Below are 8,945 nucleotides of genomic sequence, written 5' to 3'. Positions count from 1 at the left end.
AAGCCACCATCTAGCGGCGAGGATAGGATTTGTGCCGGCTGCCGAAGCCTGTCGCATGCATCTCGGGCAATGATTAATGGCTGACAGATGAAATGATACTGGAGAGTGTTGGTTGAATAAAAGACGACAGGAAAATCCTAAGGACCGGAGTGAAACCTATCCCACCTCCGCTTTGTCGAGCATAAACCTCACGTGTAGCGGCCAGGATTTGAACCACGGAACCCAGTGATGAGATGCCAGCGCGCTGCTGCCTGAGCTATGGAGGCTCATAATTTGGCTTGATATATATCTGGCAAATTTTTAAAACAGTTTTAAATTTATGAACTGCAAATGTTGGAATAACTTGTGATTTATTTTGCAGTTCCTTCGAAAATTCTTAACGTAGAACTGAATAGATAATTTACAGGTAGCTAAAAAATTTATTGGTTCGAACAATTCGCTTGTACACTTCTATCCTTAATGGATACGTCATATTATATATGTCTGTGACCTTCTCCCTAATTTATTGCAGTCGGCATTTCATTTTGATTGGGCTCAGTTATGCCCTTCACCACACCAATCCTCTGCGGAGAGATATATTCAGAACTGCGGGTTTCTGTGGTGGATGATAGTGCGGTGTGTTGTATGCAAGTGAAGAGATAAGACAAACTCAGAAACTCAGACCCCTGTGGCAAAGGAATTAACCATGCGCGCTTAAACCCCCAGTCTCGCTGCGAATCGAACTTGGGGCCCTCCGAACCGATGGACTCTCATCCAAGAAGCCGTATATGTGTACAAGCACCACCTGCAGTTCTGGCCGAAATGAAGTCAGAATTAGAAATAGGATCTGAACACTTTTGATAACAACAGTGAGCAGTCCGATTTTATTTCTATTTAAAATTTTTCCTACATCATCTGCTGACTGCCACGAAAACAACGAGTGTCTTACAGATGTTGATTAGGCACGAGCTCATTCTTCACAGAAACTGAATACTAAAGGAAAGCAGAAAGAAAGAAACAAACAAGAGATCATGTTTTAAGGTCGATACAGTTGGTTTCTAAAAAAGGAGTTTTAAAAAAATTTGTTTACGTCGCACCGACACAGATAGGTCTTATGGCGACGATAAGATAAGAAATGAGTAGGAGCGGGAAGGAAGTGGCCGTGGACTTTAGGTACAGCCACCGCACTTGCCTAGTGTGAAAATGGGAAACCACGGAAAACCCTGCATATAGTGGGGTTCGAATCCACTATCTCCTGGGTGCAAATTCACAGCTGAGCACCCATAACCGCACGGCCAACTCGCCCGGTAAAAATGGAGATAGGAGCATTCACTGTACTAATTGTCATGGTAATGATGAAACTATTGGGAAGTCAGAACTGCTTACAGAAGTCTACAGAAAGTTTCGGGATCAAGCTCTCGCTCCGTTCATCAAAGCAGTGATTAATATAACCTACCTCTGATCAACCTCTGTGTCGTGTTCGATCCTTCTTCCTGAATCAGCGAGTCACTTCCTGTGGTTAAGGAACACTGCCTGCACTTCTGTATTTCTCTTTTGAGGGTCGTAGACGTACATTTTCATTAGAATCAGAAACACGCCGCATGCATTTCCGGTTCTTATTTTGATTCCTATATTCTTGCGTTAGACAGCCTGGGTATAGATGCCGTCCTCCATTGGAGATGTGCCCGACATGAATTCACTTTTACTTATAGCCCGCCCCTGTAGTGTTATCAGCTACCGTCCACGGGGACCTGGGGTCGACTCCCAGTACTGCCAAGAGGGCTGGTATGTGGCTGAAATTGTATGCCCAGCTTACTTCCATTGGGGTGTGCCTGAAAAGAGATGCACGTGTTGCGTGGAAATTATTCCGAATTTAAAAGTATCATTTTTCTTTGTAATGGTCTCCGGCCGAAGTATGGATCCAAAACTATACATCATCGTTGCACCTGCAAAAAGTACTATGTGAAATATCAGTTTAGGTTCAATAACTTTTTATCTGGGTAATTTCAAAGAATTATTGCTCTGATGATATATGTGCTGCGGGTCAGTATTTCTCCCACAATGTTATCACATAGAGCTTTTTACAGGCGCAAGGACGACTTAATTATATTCTACGTGAAAAGGCTGACTGATAGTGTTGATACTCTGCCTTACGATGATTTTGACACACACAACGTAGTTCTTATAAACAATAAGCCTTTCTCATAACCTTGTTGTAAGTGAGATATTACTACATCAGCTTAGATCGTATCGAGCTATGGTTAGACGCTAATGAAGATAGTGCGATATTTTCGCACTTTATAAGAAGTCAAGTGTAAGTATTTTGTAATGTTTGGGCCGTACTATTCGTAATTTATGGTTCTGAAAGTGATGATTATTAATTTAAGGGGGAAAGTAACCATGGGTATATTATCAGGTTTTTGTTAACAGTATCAGAGGGACCATGAGGGCCTCGGCTCAGCAAATGCAAGGTCCATGATATGTGGAGGAAAGGCACTGGAGATCTACATAACGTTAACCGTATTACGTCCTACTAGTAGGTAAGGGTTATTCTGCCCGAAGGCAGGTCCGAACCTCCGCAGAGGTGTTCCTGAGCCGGAGTTTACGTGCGGTAGGGTGGCCAGTTCCTTTCCGCTCCTCCATTCCCTTACCCCCCACCAACAGCGCGTGGCAACCCATCCAACTTTTGACCACGCCCAATGTTGCTTAACTTCGGAGATCTCACGGGATCCGGTGTTTCAACACGGCTACGGCCGTTGGCGTCCTACTAGTCATTGCTACAATTTCTGGAGACGGTGCCAAAAAAAAATTCCCTCATAATTTCTTTTAATTTCTAATTTTTTTTTGCTATTTGATTTACGTCGTACCGACACAGATAGGTCTTATGGCAGCGATGAGATAGGAAAAGCCTAGGAATAGGAAGGCCGTGGCCTTCACTAAGGTACTGCCGCAGTATTTTCCTGGTGTGAAAATTGGAAACCACGGAAAGCCATCTTCAGGGCAGCCGACAGTGGGGTTCGAACCCACTATCTCCCGGATGCAAGCTCACAGCTACGCGCCCATAACCGCACGGCCAACTCGCCCGGTCTTTTATATTCTGATAACGTTATCGACATAACGCTGATATATTTGAGTAAATTCAAATACTACCGAACTCAACTGGAATTTACATCGTTAACATGATGAAACAAGAGAGCAAAATGAGTAAACGAATGATTTGATTAGATCGTATTCGAAACTTTCTTGCAGGAACTCGCCAGTAGACCTGACAGCAACAAAGAATCTTAGATCATCCACCTGTGAGGTTATACGTCACAATATTTCCAGTGCAAACTAACAGCTGCATGATCAGAAGTACAATGTAGCCAAAGCCCGGGGTTCGAACCCACTATCTCCCGGATGCAAGCTCACAGCTACGCGCCCATAACCGCACGGCCAACTCGCCCGGTCTTTTATATTCTGATAACGTTATCGACATAACGCTGATATATTTGAGTAAATTCAAATACTACCGAACTCAACTGGAATTTACATCGTTAACATGATGAAACAAGAGAGCAAAATGAGTAAACGAATGATTTGATTAGATCGTATTCGAAACTTTCTTGCAGGAACTCGCCAGTAGACCTGACAGCAACAAAGAATCTTAGATCATCCACCTGTGAGGTTATACGTCACAATATTTCCAGTGCAAACTAACAGCTGCATGATCAGAAGTACAATGTAGCCAAAGCCCTTGGTTACACGTAGAATGAAAAAAGAAACAGAGAACATCCTGAAATAATGCAAATATAATAATAATAATAATAATAATAATAATAATAATATAAATACCGGGGTGAGATAATCATGAAAAAATCGACTGGACAAGGAAGCACTTAGGGAAAGAATACTCAAACTTGAAATAGCTTACCAAACGTCACGCACGAACTACAACCAAATATGCCTCTCCCAAGACACGTCACCATGAAACTGTTCTGAAGCCAGTAATTATGTATGCAGCAGAAAATCTGTCCCTAAATGCCAATAAAGGACTCCTTGAAGAAGTGGAGGTAAAGGAACGCAGAATAACTGGGGGAATCATGGGATCCAAGTACAATACCGGCATCCATAAAAAATGATCCAACAAGAAAGTCTATAACAAAATATATAAAATTATAATCTCGATCCGCAAAAGACGGGCTCACTTTTACGGTCAACTCAAACGAATGGACGGAAAAAGGTTGACCTAATAGGGCTTTCACTTATTTGATTCAAAACCTAAAACTATGATGCCTTGGTTTAGAAACACCAAAGAAGACCTTCAGGTGCTACAATTCAAATCGGAAGACGCCTTTGATAGAGGCATTTCCCGAAGAAATATGGTGACGAACGGGCTAAACCGAGACGAACAACTGAAAGGAAGATATAGTGTCCCTTGGACGGAGGAACGCAAGCAGGCCCACTCAGAAACAATGAGGAAATTCTGGGCACAAAAGAAAGCAAAATTCACTGCCAAATGTAACAAAACAAATGTAACATAAATAAATAAATATTTAATAAGAATAACAATAACATCATCCACCTCCGTAGCGTAACGGTTTGCGTTATTAGCTGCTGTTCTCTGAGTCCCGGTTTCGATTTCTGGCAGTGCCAGAAATTTAAGATTACGAGTATTGCTAGTATGTGGTTAGAAAAATACATTCAACTGACCTTGATTGCGGAAGTGTTCAGAAATAGTTGCACTACTTCAGGACGAGGACACGAATTTGTTAATACATGATCAATTAATTGCCGCGCTGAGTAGCTCAGACGGTTGAGGCACTCGCCTTCTGACTCCAACCTGGCAGGTTCAGTTCTGGCTCACTCCCGTGGTAGTTGAAGGTGCTCAAATACGTCATGCTCGTGTCGGTAGATTTACTGGCTCGTAAATGAGCTTCTACGGGACTAAATTTCGGGCCCTCGGCGTCTCCGAAAACCGTAAAAGTAATTAGAGTGGCTTAAACTATTATTATTATTATTATTATTATTATTATTATTATTATTATTATTATTATTATTATTATTATTATTAGAGCCTCCGTGGCTCAGGTGGCAGCGCACTGGGATCTCACCGCTGGGTTCCGTGGTTCAAATCCCGGTCCCTCCATTAGAGATTTATGTTGGACAAAGCGGAGGCGGGACAGGTTTTTCTCCTCGTACTCCGGTGTTCCCTGTCATATTTAATTCCAGCAACACACCCCAATATCATTTCATTTCATCTGGCATTCATTAATCATTGCCCGAGAGGAGTGCGACAGGCATCGGTAGCCGGCACAATTCCTATCCTCACTGCTAGTTGGGGGCTTCATTCATTCCATTCCTGACCCGGTCGAATGATTGGAAACTGGCTGTGGATTTTCATTTAAATTATTTTTTTAAATTTATTTATTTATTTATTTATTTATTTATTTATTTATTTATTTATTTATTTATTTATTTATTTATTTATTTATTTATTTATTTATTTATTTGCAAATTCACCAGTGAGGATCACGCTACAATATCATTTTTTTCTTTGTCTAATGTTTTCTCTTCTTCCAGAATTCCTTTATATGGGCGCTATGCTTTTTTAATGTTAATCCGTCCAGACTTCCTGTCTTTGTAGTTCTCCCGGCTTGAAACACTTCCCAATTTGGAATCATGGTCCGAAATGTTTTCCTGTCTAACGTCTAAACTTCTTGGACGTTGGACTTCTCTAGATTATTATTATTATTATTATTATTATTATTATTATTATTATTATTATTATTATTATTATTATTATTATTATTATTATTATTATTGCAGAATAAGTCTAAAACAATAACAATTAAAGTCTGAATGGCCAATTTCACTCTTGAAAAAATATCACCAGATTCTATACATCACACTTCATCTTCTTCTCATTATTATTATTACTTACTAATTTATTTACGCCGAGGGGGTATTTTATGTGTCGATAAATAAAACGACACGAGACTGACGTATTCAGGCACCGTAAAATACCACCGGACTGAGCCGCGATCGAACTGTTCAACTTGAGTTTAAAAGGGTAGCCCTGCACCATCTTAGATACTCATACCATTTTAACTTCCGCCCGTCGGCATCTCCGAAAAGCGTGAAAAAAGTAAGCGGTGCCGTACGTAAACCGAAGAAATGATTATAAATTTCATTAATTAATTAGGAAGTGAAGGTAAGAGTAGAAGAGTTCGAAGTTCGCAATGTTGGTGAGTTGTGTGTGACCTTGACGGCGCCCTCTAAGCGAGCCGCCAAGCCTCCGTGACGACATCAAACAATGCTTCCTGATGTATTGGGGGCAGCTGCGGGGCCTCTGTGACGTGACGTCACGGGTTATATTTAACATGGAGAGGTGCTCTCCAGTGAGCGCTATCACTGTTCGCTCCAAACTGCTGAAGAACGAGCGTCCTTCATTGTTGATGCTGCACTGGCGGACTTCTTTAATCTATAGAACCGTACCTATAATAGGACTTATTGCATGCAATATCCTGGAGAGGGCTGTTGGCTGTGAGACCTGACGCTTGCAGGACCATCAACTGTGGGGACCAGTCGGCGATTGAGGCCTCTCTCATCTGTCAGTTACGACATCCTTACTTAATTACTCAATTGAAGAGTATGGTTCCAAAACTTGCTCAGTCCATTTCCGCGTTTTTGCTTCTTCCTTTTATTTTACTAAGCATGAAAACACGCACTGAAAAGAACAGTCTATAAAATACAACAGCCTCTGGATCTCAAAATTTCTTTTGTGCTATTTTGCAGGTTGCATCTGAGAACTTATTTAGTCTACAGAGAAGGGAAATTCAGAACTCGATCATTGCGTTGAACTTATGTAACTCTGACGATTGTTTTAGTTCTCGTACTGAGTCTTCTTGTTTTTCCTGGTCTTGTTACTATTTACATAGGGTCGGCACTGTGCATGAGTTATGCCAGATTTACGGCTGGATGTCCTTCCTAATGTCAAGTCTATGTATTCACTATTGCGTGTTTCTGCGGCATAATCATAATCATAATCATAATCATAATCATAATCATAATCATAATCATAATCATAATCATAATCATAATCATAATCATAATCACAATCACAATCATAATCATAATCATAATCATAATCATAATCATAATCATAATCATAGTACCGGGCGAGTTGGCCGTGCGGTTAAGGGCACGCGGCTGTGAGCTTGCATCCGGGAGATAGTGGGTTCGAATCCAACTGTCGGCAGCCCTGAAGATGGTTTTCCGTGGTTTCCCATTTTCACACCAAGAAAATGCTGGGGCTATACCTTAATTGAGGCCACGGCCGCTTCCTTCCCATTCCTAGGATTTTCCTCCTCCCATCGTCGCCATGAGACCTATCTGTGTCGGTGCGACGTAACGCCACCAGCATAATCATAGTCATAAAAATAATATTTTTCGAAAGAGTGTGTTAAAATAGAAGGATTCTAAGGACGGAGGGAAAGAAAACAGGTTCAAAATGCTCCGAGGAGAGAAGAGGCATTGTGAGCAGATGAAGGAATATTGGTGGAAGAAGAAGGAACAACAATGGATGAAGCATTGAAATTGTCACGTGGTCCCTAGAAGAACCTAACGAAGAAATAACAATACTACTACTACTACTACTACTACTACTACTACTACTAATAATAATAGTAATACATCATTCCGTCTGCAAGTCTATGTGAATTTACTAATGAACGTCACAATCCTCTACTTGTAACTAGTTATGTGGACTCGCTTAGTTCTATACATCTTATATTTAAATCATTGGAAAGTGAGTCTAACCATCGTCGTCTTGGTCTCCCGCTACTTCTCTTACCCTCCATAACAGAGTCCATTATTCTCCTAGGTAACCTATTCTCCCCCATTCGCCTCACATGACCCCCACCACCGAAGCCGCTTTATGAATCGACTTCATTCCTAACTTAGCCTTTATTTCTTCATTCCGAGCACCATTCTGCCATTGTCGTCACCTTTTTGTAACAACAATCATTCTAGTTACTTTCATGTCTGTTATTTCTAAGTCCCGTAAGCCAAAATTGGTCTGAAAATAGACCTATCTAAAGATACGTTGCCATTGATGCATTCACGGCCCACACTTATAGACATGATATAGGCTTTTCGGCTTATGCTGTATCAAGGAAATAAGGTGAAATTCTTTACGTTTCGCAGAGAACTGTGCTCTGCGTCATCAGAAGAAAATCTCGGCTGTCCACGAGAAAGGCTTCTTAAACAATGAGGTTTTGAATTTAGCCGTTATAATAGAAGTGGAAATGGTACATTCATTCGTCACCATATGGCTCCCCGGACGTGGTACAGCGCTAGCGTTCCAAGCGGAAGGTGACGGAACCATCACAATCAGTCTAAGAGGGTCATATCGTCGTTGCTGGGACAAAACCTCCTATGTGAAATATTTTAGCTTAGAACTTTGGCCGGTAAGGTTCTGTCATCTAAGGTGCAATATTGTGTGAACGTTGTCAAGGCATTCTCGCTCTTCATAATGTATGTGCTGCGGGTCAGTATATCTCGAAAAATATTATCACATAGGAGGTTTTGTCCCGGTGACGACGATATGTTACGTACACTTGTTAATTGACCCTCTTAGACTGATCACGGCCGACTGGATCCCTCGCTGCGCTCAGCTAGCTACAGCGACGCATCAAGTCGGCCGTGGACTGATTATTATGATTCCGTCAGCTTCCGCTTCGAACGCTAGCTCTGTACCACGTCCGGGGAGCCATCTGGTGACGATTGAACATGTCATTTCCACTTCTATTACAAGGTCTAAATTCAAAAGCTCATTGTTTAACAAACCTTTCTCGTGGACAATCGAGATTTTCTTCTGATGACGCAGAGCACAGTTTTCTGCGAAACGTAAAGAATTTCACCTTACTTCCTTGACACGGTATAAGCACAAAAACCTATATCATATATCATATCATAGTTTCGTC

Source organism: Anabrus simplex, chromosome 5, assembly GCF_040414725.1.
Source record: "Anabrus simplex isolate iqAnaSimp1 chromosome 5, ASM4041472v1, whole genome shotgun sequence".
Lineage (NCBI taxonomy): Eukaryota > Metazoa > Arthropoda > Insecta > Orthoptera > Tettigoniidae > Anabrus > Anabrus simplex.
This window is presented reverse-complemented; position numbering follows the sequence as displayed.